Source organism: Pan paniscus, chromosome 14, assembly GCF_029289425.2.
Source record: "Pan paniscus chromosome 14, NHGRI_mPanPan1-v2.0_pri, whole genome shotgun sequence".
NCBI lineage: Eukaryota > Metazoa > Chordata > Mammalia > Primates > Hominidae > Pan > Pan paniscus.
The window spans coordinates 46,609,202-46,635,863 of NC_073263.2; the positions used below are offsets into that span (position 1 = coordinate 46,609,202).

The 26,662-nt window shown below is 39.2% G+C and overlaps 1 long non-coding RNA gene across 1 annotated transcript in view; it reads right to left on the reverse strand.

Annotated features, from left to right (window-relative positions):
- Positions 1 to 2,448: 2,448 nt before the first annotated feature.
- The window catches only part of LOC134728863 (uncharacterized), a 31,811-nt gene continuing 7,597 nt past the window's right edge, over positions 2,449 to 26,662 (reverse strand). Inside the window, exon 3 of the long non-coding RNA XR_010109734.1 lies at positions 2,449 to 3,189. This is a non-coding gene — a long non-coding RNA (uncharacterized LOC134728863). The remainder of the gene's footprint in view (positions 3,190 to 26,662) is intronic.

Sequence of the window (26,662 nt, forward strand, 5' to 3'; positions counted from 1 at the left end):
ATATCTACACTGCTATCAGTATTAACTTGGAAACATCTACACTGTCATCTGCATAAACATGAAAATATCTACACTGCCATCTGTATAAACATGGAAATATCTTCACCGCTATCAGGGTAAAGATGGAAATATCTACACAGCTATAAGTGTAAAGACGGAAATATCTACACCGCTCTCTGTGTAAACATGGAAATATCTACACCGCTATCTATATAAACATGGAAATACCTACACCCCTATCTGTGTAAATATGGAAATATCTACACCGCTATCTGTGTAAACATGGAAATATCTACACCGCCATCTGTATAAACATGGAAATATATACACCGCCATCTCTATAAACATGAAAATATCTACATTGCCATCTGAATAAACATGGAAATACCTACACCGCCATCTGTATAAACATGGAAATATCAACTCTGCTATCTGTATAAACATGGAAGTATCAACACTGCCATCTGTATAAACATGGAAATATCAACACCGCCATGTGTATAAACATGGAAATATCTACACCACTATCTGTATAAACATGGAAATATCTACACCGCTATTTCTATAAACATGGAAATATCTACACCGCTATATCTATAAACATGGAAATATCTACACCGCCATCTCTATAAACATGAAAATATCTACACTGCCATCTCCATATACATGGAAATATCTACACAGCGATATGTATAAACATGGAATTATCTACACCGCTATCATTATAAACATGGAAATATCTACACTGCAATCTGTATAAACATGGAAATATCTACACCACGATCTTATAAACATGGAAATATCTACACCGCTATCTGTATAAACATGGAATTATCTAAACAGCTATGTGAATAAATATGGAAATATCTACACCTTTATCTCTATAAACATGGAAATAACTTCACCGCTATCTGAATAAACATAGAAATTTTTACACTGCTATCAGTATTAACATGGATATGTCTACACTGTCATCTGTATAAACATGAAAATATCTACACTGCCATCTGTATAAACATGGAAATATGCACACCGCTTTCTGTGTAAAGATGGAAATATCTACACCGCTATCGATGTAAAGATGGAAATATCTACACCGCTGTAAGTGTAAAGATGGAAATATCTACACCGCTCTCTGAGTAAACATGGAAATATCTACACCGCTATCTATATAAACATGGAAATACCTACACCGCTATCTGTGAAAACATGGAAATATCTACACCGCTATCTGTGCAAACATGGAAATATATACACCGCCGTCTGTATATACATGGAAATATCTACACCATCTCTATAAACATGGAAATATCTATACTGCCATCTGTATAAACATGGAAATACCTACACCGCCATCTGTATAAACATGGAAATATCTGCACTTCCATCTGTATAAACATGGAAATATGAACACCTCTATCTGTATAAACATGGATGTATCAACACTGCCTTCTGTATAAATACGGAAATATCTACACCGCCATCTGTATAAACATGGAAATATCTACACCGATATCTGTATAAACATGGAAATATCTACACCGCTATCACTATAAACATGGAAATACCTAAAGCGCTATCTCTATAAACGTGGAAATATTTCCACCGCTATCTTTATAAACATGGAAATATCTTCACCACCATCTCTATAAACTTGGAAATATCTTCACCGCCATCTGAATAAACATGGAAATATCTACACCACCATCTGCATAAATATGGAAATATCTACACCGCCATCTGTATAAACATGGAAATATCTACACCGCCATCTGTATAAAATGGAAATATCTAAACCGTCATCTGTATAAACATGGAAATATCTACAATGCCATCTGTATAAAGATGGAAAAATCTACACTGCGCGCTGTATAAACATGGAAGTACCTACACCGCTATCTGTATAAACATGGAAATATCTACACCGCTATCTCTATAAACATGGAAATATCTACACCGCTATCTCTATAAACATGGAGATATATACACCGCCATCTCTATAAACATTGAGATATCTACACCGCCTTCTGCATAAACAAGGAAATATCTACACCGCCATCTATATAAACATGGAAATATCTATACAGCAATCTGTATAAACATGCAAATGTCTATACTGCCATCTGTTGAAAGAGGGAAATATCTACACCGTGATCTGTATAAACATAGAAATATCTACACTGCTATCTGTATAAACACGGAAATATCTACAACGCTATCTGTATAAACATGGAAATATGTACACCATGATCTGCATAAACATGGAAATATCTACGCCACTATCTGTGTAAAGATGGAAATATCTACACCGCTATCTGTGTAAACATGGAAATATCTACACCGCTATCTATATAAACGTGGAAATATCTACTCCACTTTCTGTATAAACTTGGAAATATCTACACCGCCATCTGTATAAACATGGAAATATCTGCACCGCCATCTCTATAGACATGGAAATGTCTACACCGCCATCTCTATAAACATGGAAATATCTACACCGCCATCTGTGTAAACATGGAAATATCTACACCGCCATCTGTATAAACATGGGAATATCTACACCGCCTTCTGTATAAACTTGGAAATATCTACACCGCCATCTGTATAAACTTGGAAATATCTCCACCACAATCTGTTTATACATGGAAATATCTACACCGCGATCTATATAAACTTGGAGATATCTACACTGCGATCTGTATGAACATGGAAAAAATCTACACTGCTATCTGTATAAACATGGAAATAACTACACCTCTCTCTGTGTAAATATGGAAATATCTACACCGCTATCTCTATAAACTTGGAAATGTCTACACCGCTATCTCTATAAACATGGAAATATCTATACCGCTATCTCTATAAACATGGAAATGTCTACACCGCCTTCCTTAAAAACATGGAAATATCTACACACTCATCTGTATAAACATGGAAATATCTACACCACCATCTGTATAAACATGGAAATATCTACACTGCCAGGAGCTCAAAAGCAGCCTGGGCAATACAGCAAGACCTCATCTCTACAAAAAAATAAGAAAAATTAGCTGGCCATGGTGGCGTGCACCTGTAGTCCCAGCTTCTTGGGAGGCTGAGGTGGGAGGATCCACGGAGCCCAGAAATTTAAGGCTGCAGTGAGCTTGGATAACGTCTGCACTCCATCCTGGATGACAGAACAAGGACCTGTTTCAAAAAAGAAAAAAGAAAAAAACCTAACAACTGAAAACTGGATGTAGTTTGCTATTAACTAAACAGCAAATTAATTGTAACCTGCTTACATATCAATGATGTCTTTCTTCTTTGATCATAAACCTGCTCACTAAGAAGCTGCTGAAGTCCATGGTAGTGACAGGTACATGTCTGCATCCTTGTCCTGACCTGCATCTTCTTTGATTGTCCCCATCTGTGTCTCCGACTGGCACTGCCGAACCAGCTTGCTACCTGATCAATGTTGTACTGAACCGGACTGCTAACTGATCAATGTTGTTGAGCTCACTGCACAAAACTGTTCTTACAAGGTAGATTTCTGCCTGGAATAGTCATATTACACTGTTTATATTCCTTACTCCTGACCCATCCAACGCAGCACAAGTTCTATTTATTGCCATAGAAACATAGGTCATTTGGAAACACCTCCTTCATTTCTATGGAATGTTCAAACATTTCTGACGTTTTGGACTCTATTCTAGCCTCTTGTTAAATATATCCAGAAAAGAGACAAAGCTTTATGGGGGGGCTATATGCACACATATGCTATAGAATAAGCTATCTAAATGTTTAAAAATACTTTCCATCTGGCACCGCACCTTAATAGGTAGACAGAAATTAAGTATGTGTATATCTATCTGTATAGATATTTATAAATATATATCCCCAAAACAAAAATTCATTCTCTTACTTATACATAGGTAGAATATAGGTGAATATACATATACATTTATAGGTAGAACAAAAAACCCCTCAGCCTCTTTAGGGGCATGTGTTTTCTCTGAGTAATTGTCACAATTAATTAAAATACATGTGTATGCCTTTTTAGATAAATTCCATCAGACCAGTTTCTGTCTGGTTGGAAAATAATAACTGCCTATTTGCTACGTGCCCCTGCCCCCATACTATGTTCCAGTGAACTAAAGACCTCTGGCAATCATAGATTTACAACTCAGCAAGATTAAACAATTTATTGTTATTTATGACATCCAAGCTGGATCTTCTGTATTGTATTCCACATTAGCATCTATCACTTTACATTTGGGAGATCCTGTCCAAAAAATGATTATGCCTCCTAACCAAACATTCAGCAGGGCTGCAGGAACAGGCCCCCTGAACAAACATCCTGCCAAAGTACTTTAAAGCACCGTGAGCTCCCACAGCTGTGCATTTTCAGATGACTCAGCAGATTAGCGTGGAGTCTCTTAGCCTCTGCTTGGTCTGTTCCTTTCAGTGATCTCTCACATGGCCCAGTCCATTCGGTTTCAAAATCCTCATGAAATGAGCAGATTGTGATCTGGCTTCAGTAGAGGGCCATGGGGTGGGCATGGAGGGGAGAGGGTTTGCTCTTAACACAGACTGAGCCTCAGAAAGCTTTCAGATGGAAAAGCATGGCACTGACTCAGCTCATGCTTAACAGGAAATAATGCACAGACCACACCAAAAAAGCCCTTTATGTTGTGTGAAAGTCTATGCCGGAGCAGCTGCTGCCACCTCATGTACTGTGATAGAGTGTGCATGTGTGTGTTTGTGTGTGCATGAGTGTGAGTATGCACACAAATGTGTGCTCGGAGGGGGAGGAGATCACAACTTCCACAGTCGCCACCTCAGCCTTAGCTAGCAGCATGGAGAAATGCCAAAAGTCAAGAGGAAGCTGCACCAAAGCAACTGTGATCACCACATCAGCAGGCGCTTTCTGGTTAGTAAAGCTACTGGGACTGAAAAACACACACGATCTCGTCCTTTTTTTATTTTAATCAGAGCAAAATCTTTTTATAATAATTGTGTTATATGAATAAATAATTCATAATGCTGTAACCCATTATTACATTCAATCCTCCCAACAACCCTAGAAGATATGTAGACAAGTATTATTACTTTCCCTATGTTTATAAAGGAGGAAATAAACCCCAGGAGGCTAGGCGACTTCCCCACGGTCATAGAAGTTGCAAAGAGTAGTATCATGATTCAAATCCAAAGCTTCTCCTTTTGTCTTTATCATTTTAATTTTGAAGGTAATGCATATGCATGTATGATCTTTTAAATCCAGAGATGTATATGGAATAGATAGGAAAAGGGACTCTCCTTCCCCATTATACACCCCCTCCACCCAAGCTATATACACTGTTGACTAGAGTATGTCCTTTCAATCCTATTTTCTATGCCTACATTATATACAGAATAGCAGGATTATGTTACACACAGTATTCCAGTCATTGCTGTTTTTCACCAACAAGCTATCATTCACATCTTTTTCATACTACATATAAATTTATATCCTTTATTTTAGTGGTGTATATTGTGCAGTCGTGTCATAAATTATGTACCTGTTCTCTGTTGAACATATCGATTTTTTCTGAGTTTTTCCTTAGCAAAATGCTGCAGTGAGTACCCTTGTACACAGATGTTTGTACATTTGTTCTAAAAAAATCTACAGTAAAGATTCTTAGATTAAGAGATTCCCAGGTTATTAGAAAACTACTCTATTAATTTAGATATATACTTCCAAATTGCCTGACCAAAAAGTTATGTCAATTTAACTTCTATGAACAGTATACAAACATGATAATTTTCCATCACCTACACCAACTCTGGGTAATTTCATCTTTTTTACAAGTTGATGGATTGTTTTAATTTATATTTCTCTGGTTATTAATAAGGTTGGCCACCTGTTCATGTGTTATTATTGATGATATTTGTATTGAATTGTTTGAATTTTCTTGATTTCAAAAAACGTTTTATATGTCATAGATATTAAATATTTGTTGTAAAACTCTCCTTCCAGTATTGTGTATGTGTTTGGTCAAGTAGAATAAACTCTCGTCCTCTGATTTCAGATTCCTTTCTCTTTCCATTAGAAATCCCTAAATGTAAAACTACATATTGATAGCTAAAACCAGGATGTTTACTAGAGAAAAAGAATACAAAGGCAATAATTAAATATTATATTTATACAAAATACCTACTAGTACAAACTTAAAAAGAGAAAGTAAAAGTCAAATGCTTCTACGACTTCAGACTAAGAAAAAGAACTTTTGAGGTTGAATGTTCCTGAAATTTTTCTTTTCATACAACTACGGACATGACTTCAAAAGTTGATGTGACTAAAAATGTAAGATATGAAAGATATTTGAAAACTCAGAGAAGGTGGATTTTCATTTTAACAAGTCACATATATATTCTAGATATCCTCTTAATTGTAACTAAGAGAGTCAAATCAGATGAAAGAATCTAAAAATTTCCCTTTGACTGTGTTAAGTAGAAGTAGTAGAGGCATATTGGCCAAATCTTGAGTGTTTGCAAATTGACTTTTAAGGCTATAGGCTGGCAAAGGTCATTGAAGCCCTAGCTTTTTATCTTTAATTTTAAAATCCCCAAACAATGTATACTAAGTTTTCTTGTCCATTATTTCCAAATAATCCTGTTTAAAGGTTATTACAGTGCTTGCTCATGTTACTGTTGTCTAACAGAAGGGTATCCGGGGCCTTAAAACTGAGAGGGTTAGGATTAATGATTCCAATACCTATGCTTGGACATCTCCGAAAGTGGGTTCCAACTTCTTGTCCTCAAGTCTGTATAGAAACTAGCAAACTTCCAGAGTTCACAAAAGGCTCAAAGAGAACAGATGTTTTATAGAAAATTCTTAGAGCAACTTTCACGCATAATGTTGCTGATGCGTGTCTGCCTTTTCAATAAACATCACTATGCTTTATCACAAGATTTAATAAAGCAGCTTAGTTAAAAATGCCATCTGGGTCTCTGGACACATTAAACAAAGCTTAAAATAACCACCCCAGCAACTGGGAGGACCCAGCTGTTCTCATAATCTGTCCCACTCCTTTTACTTCCCCATAAAAAGAGTGAATGAAGACCACAGACTAAAAGCATCCAGAAGGATCTGACACAAACAGGGAGATAGATGGAGCCAAGAGCTCCTGTAAGTTTGCTATTGCTCACATAATAGATTTGCTAATTCCACAACCTGCGGATGGTGATTAAGAACGGGATGCAGAAAGAGGGAAGAGAGAATCATAGAAGGGCTCATTCAAGTTTTCTAATGTATCACAAACCTATCCTCCCTAATGTCTGGATCATAACAGCCCATTCCATTCACCTATTCTGTAGTGGACTCCAATAGAAACTACAAAGCCATCACCACCCAGTTCTTTCTCCCTTCTAGAGATGAGATATTAGCCACCCAATCCCAGATTCTCAGATCCATTCCAGGAAAGAAGCCCTAGGTATTGAAGCACAGCTTTCCCTCCCTCCCTTCTTTGTTCCACCCCAAGATTTGTTCCCCAGATAGTTCTAGTAAATGCAAAACCAAGTGTATTCTCATTCTTTAGAGCAACCAGCTTTTCATGGCCAACTGGAATCAAATACAACCTGCACAAACATCTATCTGGAGGACACTCCCAAGGCTCCTACTGAGCCAGCCTTCTGCATACCACTGCATTTCAGCTTCCTAGTTCACAAGACACTGAGACATTCTTGAATTCTGCAAGGTGCACTGTGTGTTAATATCTTTGCTGCTCATCATGTGGCCAATAAAGGGCATGACTAGTCAACAAGTAAATTTTCTCTTGGCTAAAACTTGCAACAAAACTGTAAGCTGTTTACCAAGGGGCCCACTACTGGTTATATTCAATATATACAGTCAAAGCATAACTATCTGAGATATATTCAGTTGACCGTACACCTTTATATTTCAGTAAAAGGTCTTTACATTTCCCAGTGCTATCGATGTTACAAAGTGCTTTCATATGCAGTGCTTCATCTGATTTCCAGGTTAATTAAATGATCCTGTCATACCTGATTTTTAGATGAGGAAACAAGTGGTTTCTGGGTATTTCAAGAGGCTAACGCATCTGCCCTCCAACTTGTATGTGAAAACCAAAAACAAAATTCCAAGGCCCCTCAACCATCTGAATGGACTTTGACTCTTTTGGTCAATATATGGCAGAGCTAGGAAAAGAAGGTGAGTCTTCCAGCTGCTGATACAGGGTTTTTTCTGCCATACTCCATTACCTCCAAGGCTAAAGTCAAAAGAGGGTGTGGTTATCACATGAAAAAATCTGGTTTGGATTTCCCAAATGTGTATGTAGTATTTGGTGATTTACCTTAATTTAACCTACAGTTCTTTTGGGTTGTAACAGTCTGACTCCATTTTTGAAAACAAAACAAAATCGATTTTAAATGCTGAATTATAGATCTTTGCTGTCCAGTATGGTAGCTACTAACCACTTATGGTTATTTGCATTTCTATTTTAATTAACTAAAATTCAGTAAAATGCAAAATTCAGTTCTTCAGTTGCTCTAGCCACATTTCAAGTGTTACAGTAGTCACATATGGCTAGTGGCTGGGACAATGCAGATTATAGAACAGTTCCATCATCAAAGAAACTTCTATTGAACAGTGCTATTGTATAATGTCATCTGCAGAGAAAGAAGACTTTAGAAAAAGTCAGAAAAGGCCGGGCGCAGTGGCTCACACATGTAATCCCAGCACTTTGGGAGGCCAAGGCAGGCAGATCCCTTGAGGTCAGGAGTTCAAGACCAGCCTGGCCGACATGGTGAAACCCCGTCTAGTAAAAATACAAAAAATTAGCTAGGCATGGTGGTGCATGCCTGTAACCCCAGCTACTCAGGAGGCTGAGTTGGGAGAATCACTGGAACCCAGGAGGCAGAAGTTGTAGTGAGCCAAGATTGTGCCACTGCACTCTAGCCTGGGTGACAGAGCAAGACTCCATCTCAAAAAAAAAAAAAAAAAAAAGAAAAAGAAAAAGTCAGAAACATCTTGAGGCAGGCATAGTGCTGTCATCTGTCCAATATTGAAGATGATTTAAGAATAAGAAAGAAGAAGAGAACAAAGAAGAGAAAAAGAAGTTGCCTTAGGTGTACCTACCCAGAAAAGGACAAGGGCATTCTTGTAGTCATTGTGTTGTATTTTAGCTCTTAAACTTTTTAAGAGATTAGAATAATTTGACACATAGAAGATCTAAACCACTGAAGAGGCTCTGAAGCAGATAAAAGTAGAAAGAAAATTAAAAACTAATTAGTTACAAACTAAGCTTAACCACAATTCGTTTAAACGATACTATTCACTCTTCACATGATTGGTTTTTCTTTTGCTTTATAGTATGACATAGTTTATATCTTTAAAGGGGAATTAAAATATTTCTGGGAATTTTTAAAAGTAAGTTCACACAGCCACATAAAAACTACAGAAACAGATAAAACCTATCTTCTCATTTATTCCCTAATCCATTCAAATTAAATATAAAAATCCAAGCAGCCACAGTGATATTCAAAAAAGCAAAAGTGAGACAAAACAAAATTCATTTGTCACCTGTGGAGGTAGTTAACTCACCTAATCTTCACTCCAAACACCAGTAATTTTTAAAAGACAGAAATAAACATATGTTCTGCCTTCCCGGAAGGAACTATGTTTCAGGGTAGCCAAATAACCCAGTTGTGAAGAAAATGGTCTGCTTATAGAAAAATGCCAGCTAAAACATGTAGATAGAATTAGAGAATTAGAAATTCACCATTTTGAAACCCCTAATGAAATAATCAACTCAAGCAAGGATCATTAATAAATGCTAAAACAATCAAGTAACTATTGATACAGAATATAACTGTATATACACATGGTACAAAGTTCACGTCACAGACTACTGGCTTGACCCAAGGGGGAATATAGCAGAGGAGATAGGCAGTGATCACCCTAACCTTGTGATCATCTCACCATCACTAATGATGGGATGTGAATACACATTATTGCCTATGAAATAGTCTTTAAAAAAAGAAGTTGAACCTGAATCTAACTAAACCTTGCAATGGGCTGAACGTGTATGTCTTCCCAAAATTAATATGTTGACATCCTAACCCCAAAGGTGCTGGTATTAAAAGGTGGGGCCTTTAGGGGGTCATTAGATCATAAGGACAGAGGCTTCATGATTGGAATTAGTGCCCTTATAAAAGAGGCCCCAGTGAGCTAGCTAGTCTCTCCCACTATGTGAGGGCCCAGCAAGAAGGCCAATCTATGAACCAGAAAGTTGGTCCTAACCAGATATCAAAACCACATGCTCCTTGATTTTAAGCTTGCTAGCCTCTAGGACTGTGAGAAATAAATTTCTGTTCTTTATAAGTCATCCAGTTTTTGGTATTTTGTTATAGCAGGCCTAAAAGCCTTCAGAACTAACTTCCAGTTAACCAGGAAAAAGCAGAGTGAAAAGTTAAATGACACCATAAAAAGCAACCAGAAAATTCCAGAAGGGGAAATATTCTACAGGACAACTGACTAGTTTTTCAACAAGTCAATTTCACTAAATAAATACATAAACAAAGAGTATGGGTATTTTCCAGGTTAAAAAAGTCTTGAGCTAAATAATCAAATGCAATGTGTGTCCCTTGATTAGAAGAAACTAATTTGAACAAACCAGCCACAAAAGATATTTCAGGGAGACCAAGCTGGAAGGATCACTTGAGGCCAGGAGTTTGAGACCAGCCTGGGCAACGTAGTAAGACCTCCATCCCTACAAAAACAATAAATTAGCTGGGCATGGTGGTGTGCACCTATAGTCCTAGCTACTCAGGAAGCTGAGGCAGGAAGATCACTTGAGCCCAGGAGTTTGAGGCTGCAATGAGTTATGATTGTTTCACTGCACTTCAGGCTGTGTGAAAGAGCAAGACTTTCTCTCAAAAAATAAAAGGACATTTCATAATAATTGAGGAAATCTGAATGTGGACTGGGTAATAAATGATATTAAAAAGCCATTTTTTATTTTGTTTGAAAAGATGATTTTGTAACTGTACAGGAAAATGTTCTTATTTTTTTAGAAATCTGTACTAAAGAATTTAGGGGTAAAATATCATTTTCTTTAATATACTTTCAAACACAAGCAAAAAATAGTCATGACACAAATATAGCAAAATGTTTACAATCTATGTTCTATGCTAGCCTGTGAGTGCCATTAATCTCATCTCTCTGCTTTTCTGAAACTTTGAAAATTTCAAAGTTTTATAATAAATTTTTTACATCCCATAATTTTATAATAAATTTTGTAAAGTTTGAAGCAAATCAACAACTATAGCTTCAAAAATATCCTGACCCACAATAAACATTGAACAGGGTATATTTCTCCCATTTCCTAAAAAAGTTGGCCCAGGAAGGAGTATGAGAGCTGCCATAGCTCTCCCAAGGCTCATTATTCTCCATCACTCCATGGGAAATCCCAAAATAAATTTTTTAAAAAGTTGTTTAAATTTATAATGTTTTTGATTCTATAATAATTTTATAATAAAATAATTGTAAAATGTTTTTGATTTTATAATTTATAAAAAATTTTATACATGTTTATGTTTGAAATGTCTATTTCAAACTTTATGAGATATTAAAATATAAGTAATATAGTTCATCATTTTAGAAATGCCATGCTTTTCTTCTCCAGCAATTACATAATCAAAGAGTAACTGTAGTTTTTCCTAGAACATTGCTTTGTAGGCTGGGCATGGTGGTTCATGACACTTTAGGAGGCCAAGGCAGACAGATCTCTTGAGATCAGGAGTTTGAGACTAGACTGGGCAACACAGAGAAGCCCTATGAGTAGTAAAAACACAAAAATCAGCTGTGCGTAGTGGCGTGCACCTATAGCCGCAGCTACTCAGGAGGCTGAGGTGGGAAGATCACCTGAATCTGGGGAGGTCAAGGCTACAGTGAGCCAAGACTGTACCATTGCACTCCAGCCTGGGCAACAAAGTGAGACCCTGTGTCAAAAAAAAAATGAAATTTAATTTAAAAAAAGAAAATTGCTTTGTAAAATTAACTTTTTCAATGAAAACCAAGATTTTTCAGATATAGAGAATGCAGCCCACTGGTCAGATTTGTCAGTTCAAAGAGAAAAAATTCTAGTTTCCTATTTTTCTAGCCTGCTTATGATTATCCAATAGGATATCAAAAAAGACCAAAGCCTTTGGGATCCATGTTCAGTATTCCTGAGTCTAACTCAGGATGCCAAATCAGGAGACAAGCACATTCTCATCAATTTTCAATCATTCGAGACCGATTTTGCTTATAATTATCCAGTTCTTTTAGACCACCTTTCTCCTGAAGCCAGCCTTATGGCTATTCACTTCACTTTAGCATAAGCCCCCAAGAAGGTGAACAAAATGAGGAAAGGATTGGTTAAAGTTGGCATTTGAAATTCTGAAACATGTCCACCATTCCCTTCACCCATGCCCGCCCCTCTTAGAAGTAGTACTTTCAGATTATTTAAGAGTCGATGCTTCTATGTGGATTTTGTCATCTGTCCTTTATAACAGCTAGTAGGTTTAATTTGACTCTATTTTAAGCATATATTGACCTATGCTAATTATCTGTTAAAATAAATTCCACTCTTAGAGTTAATAAAGTGTGTTTGTCATGGAAGACCCATTGAAGTAAGAAGCTGAGGAGCCCTTATGGTAAAGTGGGACAAGAAATAATAAGACATAATAATTTTCCCATGCAAATCAACAACCGTAGCTTCAAAAATATCTTGACCCACAACAAGTATTGGACAGGCCATGTTTCTCTCACTCCCTAAAAAATTGGCTAGGGAAGGAGTATGAGAGCTCCCATAGCTCTCCCAAGGCTCATTATTCTCCATCACTCCACAGGAACAGCCTGTCAGAGAAGAGTGAAAGACCATTTGTCAACCTCTCTTCAACTCCCTGATTCTAGCCAAACTTCATCAATCTCAAGTGAGGAGCCAGAGAGAAATCAAACCCCATATATCCAGCATCATTGTCTACTGGAGTCAAAAATCACAATTCCACTACCCACCCCAACACCACTGGCCCTGTCTCTCCCAATTGCTTTTTATTGTGTTTTTTAAAAAATCCTCTTTCCCCATCCCTGCAACACCGAGAAGGAGGAATTATAGTAGATAAATATGAAGCATGGAGATCCTTTAAAAATGTTTTTAATAATAAATGAGAAAATGAAAAGGAGAGGGTTGGGAAGGAAGGAGGGAATTCAAATGCCAGAGAATTGTTCAGTTTCGCTTTTAAACATGTTAACACTCATTTATACATCTGCAAGACACTCCCCTTAAAGAAAAGTTCTATGAGTGTGGGTCTGGTTGCATGAATAAGGATAAAATTACTTTTTTAGACGATGTTTCCCACATATCATTCAGAGACCCCTGAAGTTAGGTATCCCTCTTGTAGATGTCCTTGAGATGCTGCTGGACCTGGGAAAGAGGAAACTGGGATACGGGTCTATGCCAAAAGGTGCTTCTAGTTATAGGACAGAGAGGAAAGGGGCAGAGGGAGAAAAACCCGAAGTCTGAGAATCTGGATTGCAGAAGACTACCGAGGTCGTGGGAGAAGGGAGAGAAAACAAGGATGAAAAACGAAAGGGGAAGAGGCATGAAATGTTGTCAAATGTCAAAAGGCATTTGGAGGGAAGTTGGGAATTGCATTAAGAAAACCACTGCAAATCTCATTTCAGACCATTTAGAGATATGCCCCCTGGGAACTACGAGCTCAGGCTATTTAGCATCAAACAAATGGATCCACTCCATCCCTACCCTAATTAAATAAATCATTCAGTAATTCCACTGGGTTAAAGAACCAAAATATTAAAAACCTTCAGGGCCTACTCTTGCCAAATATGTCAGGGATCGTGTGTGTGTGTGTGTGTGTGTGTGTGTGTGTGTGTGTGTGTGTGTGTGTGTGTGTGTGTGTTCTGAGACACCACTACTGTTAAATAGGCAGAGCAAAGACTTAGGGGACTGGCAGATTATTGCAAAAAGGGCACGGGGCAGAGGGACTATGTTGTGAGCCTGGGAAAGAAGTTTGTGTGGGGACTGTGGGCAGTGAACGCGTTGGGAACAATATGGAAAACTGGGAGCTGCCTTGGAATCTACAGGGCCGGGTAAGAGAATGTCAGAAAGAAAAATAAGCAGGTGCGGGATGGGTGCAGAGTCGGAGAAGAGTCCAGGGCGCCCGGAGTGGCTCCAGGAACGACGGACACCGCTCAAGGCTTTTGGGGGCGGTGGGTACTAATAGAACCCAGTGTCCGGGGTGCGCCGGGGAGGCTTCAAGCACGGCGGGAGTGGGGCGCTGGAGGGTGAGGATGCGGGAGTGAGGAAGCAAAGCCGGGGCCGGGCACGGGCCTCCCAGCTGGGCCCAGAGGCAGCAGGGGGACAAGGGCTAGGAGAGGGCATGGCGGCAGCGTGGCGGGAAGCGAGGGGCATCCAGACACTCACCCCGTTGGCCGCGGCCATCTGCACCACGATCTCGATGGCCGTCCTGCTAAAGTACCTGCCGTCGCTGCCCACCACCGTGGTGCAGCCCCGACGGTCGCGCAGGTCGATGGACGACAGCACGCTCTGGATGAATTTGGGCAGGTAGTTGCGCTGGCCCTCGAAGAGGCCAGTAGGTCGCCGCAGACCCCCGCCGCCGGCCGGCCACGAGTCCTCGTAGGGCACGGTGGGCACTGTCAGAACCGGGATGGGGCTCCCCTCCGTGGTGCCTCCTGGCCGGTCCTGCTGTGGCTCCCGGAGCCGGAGGGAATCTGCAGCCTGCCGGGGGCCTCCACCAGCCTGGCCCCGTGCCGGGACTCCGCCTCGCGCCCGGGCCCCCTCTCCGGCAGGTCGGGACCCTGTGCACTGCGCCCGCCTGCCTGGGGACCGCCCGCCCCTCCTCTCCACGTGGCCGCTCGCTGACTCCCTCGGCGGAGATTGCTTCTGCCTTCCTGTAAAGTTTTCTCCCGCCCACCTTCTCCGCTGCCAGACCGCCCGAGGTGCCCTCAGTTTCTCCCCAAGTTGGACTCACTTTCGGGGTGTCCCAAAAGCCTGATTCCAGGGCCTGCTAGCCCGACCCCGGTGACGCCTGCACCCGCGCCTGGCCCCAGCCTTCACGCGCGATCGCAGCCCTCCGGGGCACACCCTCCGCCAGAAAACAGCCGGCGGGTGGCGAGACTTTGGGCAGAGTCCGGGTTCCTCTCCGGCGCCAGGCCCGTCTCCCTGTCTCCCTGGGAGTGCGCAGCCTACACGCACCAGTTTCTCTTTAGAACAAGCACGGGGAGGGATTTGGGAGGGGGCTGAAACCTTTTGCCATCAGCGAACAGCCTCAGCCAAAAATAACCCTGGAAAGGCGAGCTAAGAATGGTTATCTCCTGCCATCGCTGAGATAGGAGGCTGGGCGCTACGTGTGGGGTGTGTGTGTGTGTGTATGTGTGTGTGTACCCTCCCACCCCGACCATTTGTTGAAGGGAATCACCACTGTCAGACTTCAATCCAACAGGACCCACTCGAGCCATCCACACTTTCCCCAGCCTCCTCCAAAACAGCACACTTTCCGGTATGGACAATTCTTTTTTTTTTTTTTTTCGCTTGTTTGTTTGTTGTGGTGGTTCCAACAGCAGCAACACAGACGACACATATTTCCCTATTCTTCTCGCCCTTCTCACCCTCCCTACCCAGCTCCTGCCTTAGAAACAGGCTTGGCCTACACTGTATCTGTCCACACTGCCTGAACTCTTCCCTGAATTAATCGTTTTCAATAGGAGGGGGCTAAATCCCTTATTAATGCCCTACCAGGAGTGAATGAATAAAGCCAAGTTAAAGGGGAACTGGGTACCACATACTGTGCTAGGTTCCTTTGCATGTATCCTTTCATTCTGCTGGAGCTAAAGATGTTCTGCCTCCTCTCCATAAAACGCACCCAAACTCCAAAACCAGGAAATTCTCCATAGAAAATAGGAGTGAAGAGAGAAAAGACTAACAGGATAAACCCCAAAGCAGGAAGAAAGTTTTGTCTCCCATTTCGCTCAAGGAATTTTTGGACCCACCAAGGCTACTGTCCTGAAAGATCCTGCTGCCTCTCCTTCCCCAAATATTGTCCACTTCCTGAGAGTAAGGCTGACTTGCCACAGGCTTATAAAGTGTTTGGTCACAGTAAGACAACTGTGAGTAATAACACACATTGTATACTGTTTTGCAATTGATAAAAGGCTTTGCATCTGTTTTTTCTTTGGAGGCTGAAGAAAAGAAGAATGGTATTCACGCAGTTCCCATTTTACAGATGAAAACAAGAGGACTTTTTCTGTGAAGTCAGGAAAGTGGTTACAATGGTACTTTCCGCCTGTCCGAATTATGTATTGCCCCTCCCCTTTCTATTAATAACATTGAAGTGTGATGGGATAACCACTGAAGCCGTCAGTTGAAACCTACTGGGACTTTTTAGCCATTCTCTTCAACATAAAGAATGGGTGTTTTTGGAGGGGGTGATAGGAATGGGGAAATGTTGTCAAAGAGTACAATGTTTTAGTTGAGACAGGAAGAATACATTTTGTTGAGATCTACAGCACAGCATGGTGACTGTAGTTAACAATGAAGTATTGTGTATTTCAAAATTGCCAAGACAATAAATTTCAAATGTTCTCACCACAAAAAAGATAGGTTTTGAGGTGATGAATCTATTAATTCTCTGGATTTAATTATTCCACAATGTATACATATATCATAACATCACATTATACCTCCGTAAATACATACAATTTTAATTTGTCAATTAACTTTTTTTTAAAAGAATAGTGTGGCCAGTTGGGGAGGTAGTTTTTTTTTTTTTTTTCCTCTAGTCTCTACTCAGTCTCCAAGATCCCATTCCCCATAAAGTTCCTGTCACCCAGGTGGAGTGCAGTGGCACAATCATGGCTCACTGCACCCTCTCCCTCTTGGGCTCAAGCGATCCTCCCGCCTACAGGTACATGCCACCACGCCCAGCTAATTTTTGTAGTTTTTGTAGACATGGGGATTCACCATGTTGCCTAGGCTGGTCTCGAACTCCTCAGCTCAATCAATCTGCCCACTTTAGCCTCCCACAGTGCTGGGATTACAGGTGGGAGCCACCAAGCCCAACCCATAAAGTTCCTAACTTTTTATCTCCCTGGGAGTGCACAGCCTACACACACCAGTTTCTCTTTAGAACATACTTAAGAGTCTTGGCTTAGCATCCAACAGACAGAACTTTAACACTTCTACGGATCTGTGCACCTGTCTATGGTGTGGGGTTTTTAAGATCTCTTTCTAATGACACTTTATTTTGCAAAGCAGGACAGTTTCATTCCCAGAAGAGCAGGTATGGTAAATCCTTTGTTCCAGTAACGAAGACAATGATCCAAACCCTAAGCCTCAGAGAAGCCCAGAAACCCTCCAGGCCTCCATCTCTCTGCTCCTAGCACCTGCCTCTCTCTTGACATCAACATCATTCTCCCCTCTCACAGCCCAGCTCCTTCCACAGACCCAGGGATTAGGCACCAGCACCTCAGACTAGATTTTAGAGAATTACCATTCAAGAGGCAATCCTCTTCCCTTGTTTCCAATTTCAAGGTTCTCAAAGACTGGAACAGGGCTAGTTTGAGGCAATGTGCCCCATCGCATAGCCAGAAAGAACCTTACAGTGAAAAGGAAAACAATTCTTCCAAAGTAAGGGGGTGCTGATCCCCAGAGGGAGGACAGATGGGCAACCAAACAGTAACCGGGCCACCACATGCTTCACACTCACTGATCAAGGATTTCTAAAACCACTTTTCTTTTCTCTGAATTTATATAGGACTTTGTATCACTCATAAAGGAATGTCTTATAGGCTGATAACACCTTTCTATTCATGCTTATACTTAACATTTAGGCTAGGATAATTTCCTAACCTCAGTGTCCTCACTATAAGATGGGAATTATTATAATCCCTACCTCATAAATTGTTGGGAGGATTAAAATACTTAGTAAAGTGCCTGACTAATAGAAAGGCATTCAATAAATGTTAGCTATTCATGGTGTCATCATCATTATATTTACCATTATTACTAATCTCCTGTATTGCAAGAATTACAGTTTATATTTTTGTAGACCATCACTGTAGCTAAAGGGTCTTTGGGCCATAGGTGATATTCCATAAAGGTTGGTTAAATTGATCTCTGGTTTTTGATTATGGAAACTCAGAACTCCCTCAAAATGTACAAAACAGATTTACCTGCTAAATAAATCTCTTCAAAGCTGACCCCAGGTTTAATTGAATTAATTCCAATGAATTTGTCACAATGACAGAGAAAGGAAACTTAGAGGGCCCCACAGTTGTTTGCTGGTAAAATGAGAAGTTTGGATTAGATCAATGTTTCCCAAAATATTTTCCTCAGAATGTTAGTGCCCCTCGAATCCTGCACAAAGCAAGAGTTTCATGACCAAGTAGCTTTTAAAACTCCTGTACAATCTACTCCCATTCTTCACAATGCACACTTTCATATTAAAAGTTCTGAGAGGTCCTCAACAGAAGACATCACTTAACTTTTTTTTTTTTTTTTTAAGACAGATTCTCACTCTGTCACCCAGACTGGAGTACAGTGGCCACCACTCCTTGCCTAAAATTTTTTTAACCTGGTGCTTCCCAATCTAAACTCACAGGGACCAGTTTTCTTAATGAAAGAGAATCAGACTAGCTTGTAACCATAGCTGGTGACACTCCCCTGCCCCATTCCTTGTATGTCCTCAGTGGACTAGGTCAGGAATAAATAAATTTTCCTGATTCTCAAGGGCTGGTCACTCCTTTGCACTGAGCTCAAAGCTTCTCTGTAGCATGGGTCACAATGAATGGTAGCACTGATAGCCTAGAGTAGCCTTTCAGCCTTCTCTGAGCCTCTAAAGACTGAGGATCCTTGGCATGAAATGGAGCAACTGATATACCCTTGCTTCCCCTGGGGACTCTCTTGCTCTCAAAAAGGCATCAGCCATCATCTCCATCTAGAGAATATATTATCTGACTCAGCTTGACCAGCCTGTCCCAAAATGAGAATCTGGGTAAAATAAGCATTGAAACACTTCATTCCTTGTAGATTCACAAAACATATTAGCATATTAAAGACTATGAAGTTCTGCAGGAAAAAAAAAACCTATTTAACTTTAATCCAACATTGCCAAGTTTTATTTGACCATGGAAGATTTTTCCAAAACACTTACAAACAGATCAAGGACATTAATCTTTCATGAAACACTAGATCCCCAGGGTCCTCTCCAGCTACATCATTCTGTGACTTTCTTTTTTATTTATGATGCATTAAAAGATTAATCTCTATCAGACTTCCATTTAGAAATTCACCAGAATGTGCAAAGGCAGCAGGTAAAATTGCTGAAGGGTATTATAAAAATACCCTCCAGTGATTTTTGAAACTTAAACTGAAATATTTATATAACTATATATTTCAGTTTGTATATTTTATATATATGTATATACACATATATATGTGTGTATATATATTGGTGTATGTTTATCCATGTATATATGGCATTATATCCATTTTACAGATGCAGAAACTGAGCTTTAGAAGGGGTGAGCAATTGGTCCAAAGCCACACAGCACACAGGTAGTCATTGATAAAGGTAAAAACAAGAGTTGAAGCCTGAGGTGTAAGGACACAGAGACAAGTACACAAATGTTTACATGTCACACATATGACACGTGCCTTTAACATGAATTTCTTGAACATTCATTTAGAGGCCCTACAATGAGGACATCAGAGTTGCAGCAAGTTCTGTTGGAATCAGGGGAGCGTGTTCTTCTATAATCCCCTGGCTAACAGGAAAGCAGACTGATTTGGCCCATGGTAGTTATACACTCCCATTGAGTCAGGGGCCACTTCTATGCACACAGGAGGTGCTAAAAATATGCTGTTGACTCATTGCCTCTAAGAGCAGAAGAAATGCCAAAAGTATAGGACAAGAGGCAGAAAAGCACACGGAAAAATGTCGTACGGCAGTCCTCTGAGGAAGTGTTAGATCCCTTTGAAATCTGTCCAAACACTTTCTTGTGCTGGGGAAAGTCAATTACATATTTCAAGCAAGCCCACATGTCATACGAGTATCTTGTACGTGTTTGTGTACTTGTGTCTGTGAACTTACATCTCAGACTTCAACTTCTCGCTCCCCACCCTTATCAATGACTGCCTGCATGGCCTTGGGCAAGTTGCTTTCCCTCTTCAAAGCTCAGTTTCTGCATCTATAAAATGGACATAATGCTACCTACCTCATGGGGTTAGTGATCACATTTAAGGAGCTAATATGTGGAAATTGCTTACACAGTACCTATCACATAATAAGGGTATAATAAGTGTTTGATGTAATTGTTTTGATTATTACTACTATTACTAAAATAATAATTACTACAATAATAATGATTCTTATTCTCTATATTAGTATTATCTTTGAAAATGGGCATGGATTATGTCTATGTAACACTTTTGGCACAATATCTAGCATTATATCACACACAAATTAGAGAGTTCATGTTATTAAGGATGAAAAAATATTTTTACTGACCCTTAAATTCTTCGTAAGTAACTGCAAAAGAAGCCATTATCCCAACACATGAAATAAAAAAAAAAATTCAGTTCCTCTGGAGTTTGGTTTGGAGGTAGCCACAGGATACCTAAATGTTTTTTCTTTTCAGAGAGACCGAGGGGCTCACTAGGTTGACCAGGCTGGTCTTGAACTCCTGGTCTCAAGCCATCCTCCCACCTCAGCCTCCCAAAGTGCTGGGATTACATGCATGAGCCACCACATCCAGCCTACCTAAAATATTGAATGCTGTTAATAAATCTCCTGAGGCCAGCATAAGAAGGTGATGGGCAAAACTAATGCAGGTATGTTTTTCTGGCTTTTCCATGTATTGGGCCAAACTTTGAAAAGCACTTACTATTAATGGCTAACTTGCAAAATTTGTGATTTATTAAAAGCAGATTTTAATTGTTTTACCTAAAAATAATAGGCCTCTGATCTGCCAAAGATGAAGATTTAATTTCTAGGTGTTCCCCACAATACCTAGAAACATCAGTGGAATCGATTATTAAACACTTTAGAACTATTCTCTTCAAAGTTCTTTAATATATAATACAGCAAAAGAAAAGTTTCTTTTCTAAAGGCTTCTCTATACTTTTTTTAATAGTTGAATTTCATTTCTGAAGGCTCCTAAAAAGAATAGAATTTAGATCTTTATTAAAGAGGAAATATATTTTCCATGTTTAATTTAAATTACATTCCATCAGTCATTTGCAATCTTAGCCTACACGGAATTTTTTTTTTTTTTGGTAGTTTTTATGTTTGGGCTTTAGGAGGGGATTCCCAATAATCTCTATATAAATATTTCTAATCTCTATATAAATATTTTAACATTTCAATGTAAATTAGTTTTTTAAAGCTATTTTATCCATAAAAATAATGAATTTGCATGGCTGAGGGTGAAATAATGTGTTACCAGGACCCGTCAGTTTTGGGGGTTGTGAGTAGATCCCATCTTCATGTTCCTCCAGCCCAGCCCAAGCCTGGCTCAGGTCCTCCTCCCCCATTTGTCAGGAACCACCATCCCTAGGGATTCTATTTGCCCTGCCTGACCAGTGTTCTCCATCAGAGTTTACCAATCTTTTGTTCATTCCCTCAGAGCACAGCTAAGCAAGAGTACACTAATTTGAAAATTAACTCAAGCAAATAGAGGAACAATATCCCCAACACATTGCATTTTAACATAGGGTTTCCTGGACACACTGTTTCAACCCAAGAGTTGGGCTAATAGTAGGAGTTCCATCTGCTAAAATACGGCTGTCAGCTTCAGAGGGAAATTCATGAACGTCTTCGTAGTTTGTTTTTACGTTTCACTTGGCACTGTTTCTAAAATTTCCTCTGAAGCCAAAAAATAAGTTATTTCCCAGCACACTGGTCACTTTTCATTTATCATTGGATTGATTTTTGTAACTTGCAGTAGGAGCTGAAATCGACCAGGGGGTTCTTATCCAACAGACAGCAGCAAAACTCTTTGTGTATCTGCATTCCTTTCAACAAGCATGATTTCCTCAATGGCATCATTCGTGAGCGTAACACAGAGCTCAGCAATAACGTTTCTTCACTAACCCTACCAGGTATCCAACATAGGATGTTACTTCCTTTCACTGTTTTCCGACTCCTGGCAGATATTAATCATTGGGATTTGGGAACAAGGAAATAGAATTTCTGAGAATGCTTGGGAATTGCCAAATTCATATGATTTTCATAACACTTCACTTACAAGTTTTTGAAAAATAATAAGTGACTATAATAACAAGCAAATAGTCGTTTTTTTCTGTAACAGGATTATATGAAAAGTTTTAGTAGCCTTCTGTTTTAAAAAGATATGATAACAAATGATGATTTATTATTATTATGAGCCAACATATTGTAACAAGATTATAAAATCCAATAGCATTAATAGAGAAAACATTAAAAAGAAATGAATATTATCACAAAATAAATGCTAAAGAAAAGTCCTTTAAAGATTGAAAGGTAACACCACAAATACTTAATGCTTTAATCATTGTTTACATGACATTGTTAAACAAGGCATCAATCATCCCCTCCAATACCATTTAAATAACATAACATTCTGATCTCCTGGCAAGATGAATAGCACTAGAAAGAAGCAACTGTCAAAATTGCCGATTTAAGGGCATATTTTGTTTCTAAAACTTGGCATTGCTTAGAAAACCTCTCATAGGATTTGTAAAACATATACTATGCCTATGAACACATTAATATTTATTTGCAGAAATGGTTCACTGTTAGCAGTGGACAAGGCCATGAACACACACTTGTAACACAGCAACAGATACAAGAAATTCTGACTGATGCTCCTTTACTGCTCCTGTCCTGTTCACCTTAACTTTCATCTCCACATGTCAGTGCTTCCTCATCTTGCTTGACTTGAAGTCAGTGCATTTCTTCAAGCCAGTAAGTTCTCTATACTGACTATTAAGCTGTAATTTTCACAGGAAAATTAGAATGTTCCTTCCCATTTTCCTAATTTCTCAACTGATTTTTCTCAGAATTCAGAATCCATAAATATTGAAATGCCAGGAGAGAATTTCCAAATGGAAATGCTGTTCCCTTAGTCCATTTTCAGAAGAAACCGTAGGATAGTGTTATCCTTCTCTTCTCCAATTTTTTTTTTCCTGCAAACTTATGGTTATCACCTCTTTAAGTGAGTAGCTCACAATTTTGCCTCCCCTGCAAATGGTTCCAAAACAGTGAAGTGGGTCCTCTTTAGCTGTGTCTTTAGTACATAATCCTGCATTTCTGACCATATGCAGGGAGTGTGACCCAGGGAAGGATCCCTGACTCAATGGGATTTCTCTTGCTGTCACTAGAATTTGAACACTGGAACCCAGACGTACAGAGGCTGGGAGCCATCGTGGTGTGCTATATTGATGACGGCAGCAGTGGGTGGTGTGGGGGCAGTTAATTGACAGCTCCCTGTTGCTGACATCCCAGGAACTGCCTGAACCTCCTCTTTCCCAGTCATAAGATATCTAAGATTCTGCAGTATTCTTCATTAAATCCTAGCATGGTTTAAGCTAGCCAGAATTAGGTTCTGTTGCTTTCAATCAACAGAACCTTAGCTAATACGTTGTTATTTCCTGGTCTTTGTTCCTTTAATTTTCCAGGAAAAGAAGGGAAAATGGCTTACTGGTTTTAAAAAGAGACAAGGGACAACATACCATTTATGCAAAATTTAGAAGCACTCAAAGGAAACTCTGGAAAGTTCCTGAGACATATATAGGTAGGATCAGCATAAAACTTGAACAGTGTATCTAGATCATGGTTGCCATGGTTGCCTTGACACAATGAACATCTGTATCAAGATCATATTTTCTTGGTGGGACAGAGAGAAGCACAAGGCGGGACTCACATTTACAGTAATCCTTGTTTTCCAGGGAGCATACAACCCAGTTTGTCCAGAGCTGTTCATCTTAAGTTTGTTATCCCACCATAATTATAAATAGAACCTCCTTTTTCTCTCAAGAATATCCCACTTTGGATGATAATTTCTGTGACTACCCATTAAGAATATTTAATAACTATAGAAAACTGCTTCTCTATATTTTTTGTATGTTTGAAACATTTTATAACAAAAATATCTTTAAAGTTATCACCTACACAGAACATAGCTGCCAAATGCTCCTACTCTGCTGTTCTAACCATGAATCCCTCTGGGGCCCCTTCCTCCTACGGCGCTTGTGAGGATGAAATGAAATAAGCTCTATGAAGTGCCCAACAGTGACCAACACTGAATAAAATACAGCCACCATAGGTGGCCTTCCCTTATGTTCACCAAACTCCTGATAAGTTATTCGGTGATGTTTTAATCTTAATATTTTATGTAGATTATACATTCATCCGATTCAAAATGCAAAAGGTACAAAAGCGTATACCGTTAAAAGTTTCCCAACCCACTACCAATTATCTCCCTGGAGGCAACTGTTTCCAGATTTTTGAATATCCTTAAAGAATATCATATGTATGGAAAAGAAAGATTATATATTTATATGCATCTGTGTATGCATTTTCCTATGAGAGGCTCACAAAGTCTCCTTGAAGAGATATCATTATTACAAATACCCCTCAATTTACAATGGGGTTATATTCCAATAAACTTATGAAAATATTGTAAGCTGAAAATGCATTTAATACACTTAACCTACTAAACATCATAGCTTAGCTCGGCCTACCTTAAACACTCACATTAACCTACAGTTAGGCAAAATCATCTAACAGAAAGCCCATTTTATAATAAAGTGGGCTTTGATTATCTCATGTAATATAATGAATACTGTACTGAAAGTGGAAAACAGAATGGTTGTATGAGTACTCAAAGTACAGCTTCTGCTGAATGTGTATTGCTTTCAAACTAGCTTAAAGTTGAAAAATCATAAGTCAAAATATTCTAAGTCAGGGATTGTTTGTACTTCTACTTTACATGATGAAATTGAGCCTTGAAAAGATTAAGTGACTCGCCCAAGGTCACACTGGCAGTTAAATAGTGAAACTTGGATCCAAATTGTTCAGTCACTACATGTATTGTCTTGAAATTTGAAAAAGAGGAAGAGGAATTAAACTACTAAATTGAAGGACTATTTTAGGCATAGAAGAAGCAGATGCCTTCATGTCCAAATGATTGTAAAAAGCCCACTTGCCCCAAAATATGTCTCCTGGTCATATGAAATTCCACCATTTCAGATTTTTACCTGGGGATTTAGAGTAATCTGCTGTTTTCCTAGAGCTCCCCTAAAATAGAAATAGAAAATTTTGGAAGGCTAAATATATGCTAACATTGGAAAACTCATTTTCTCCCGTTCGTAAGGCAAGGTACTGAAGGAGGGGGCCCTACGGGCTGTGCAGGGACATCCTGGAGGCATGGGGAGAAGAAACTGAAAGGCAAGTTTGTATGGAACAAAGAATACCGATCTCAGGATTCTCCCTTGAACCTGCCCTAACTTTGTTCAAATAGACTTAGCCACTGACCTGCTGTCAAAAGACCACAGCCAATCTGACTTGTTTTCAATATAATGACGAATATTGATTTGGTCCCTTCATCCAATATTCTCAGCTGGATCTTTTTGACCAAGGATATATATTGCTAGGTGAGTACAGGCAGTTAATTCTTCCACACGGGACTTCGGAGTTTCTGAGTTAACCAGAATCACCCACCTTAACATCTGCCAGTTTATACCCCAAGTCCTGACCAGTGCCCCCTACCTGCTATGCCTCATGTTTTCAATAGAGCATAAAATCAGAAATGAAAGATGAAACATCATAGCCAATATCACAGAAATACAAAGGATCCTAAGAAACTGCTAGGTATAATTACACACTAACTAATTGGATCATCTAGAAGAAATGGATAAATTCCCAGACACATAAAACCTACCAAGATTGACTCATGAAGAAATTTAAAAATCTGAACAGACTAATAGCAAGCAAGGAGGTTGAATCAGTAAGAAAATGTCTCCTATCAATGAAAAACCCAAAACCAGATGGCTTCCCAGATTAATTCTACCAAATATTTTAAGAAGAACTAATACCAGTCTTTCTCAAACTCTTCCAAAAAGCTGAAGTGGAGGGAATACTTCCAAACTCATCTTACAGGGCCAGCATTACCCTGATTCCAAAGCCAGACAAGAACACTACAAGAAAGGAAAATGACAGGCCAATATCCTTGATCTACATAGATGCAAAAATCCTCAACAAAATCCTAGCAAACCAAATTCAATAGCATATTGAAAGAATCATTCACCATGATCATGTCATGGTTCAACATAAGCAAATCAATACATATAATATACCATATTAGAAAAATAAAGGATAGAAACTATATGGCCATCACAATAGATATAGAAAAAGCTTTTGACAAAATTCGAAACCCTTTCATGGTGAAAAAAAAACACCCAACAGATCACGTATTGAGGGACTGCATCCCAAGAAAATAAAGGCCATATATGACAAACCCATAGCTAACACCATAATCAATGGTGAAAAGTTGAAACTTTTCCTCTACCATCAGGAACAAGACAAGGATGCCCACAGACACCACTTCTCAGGGTAATTA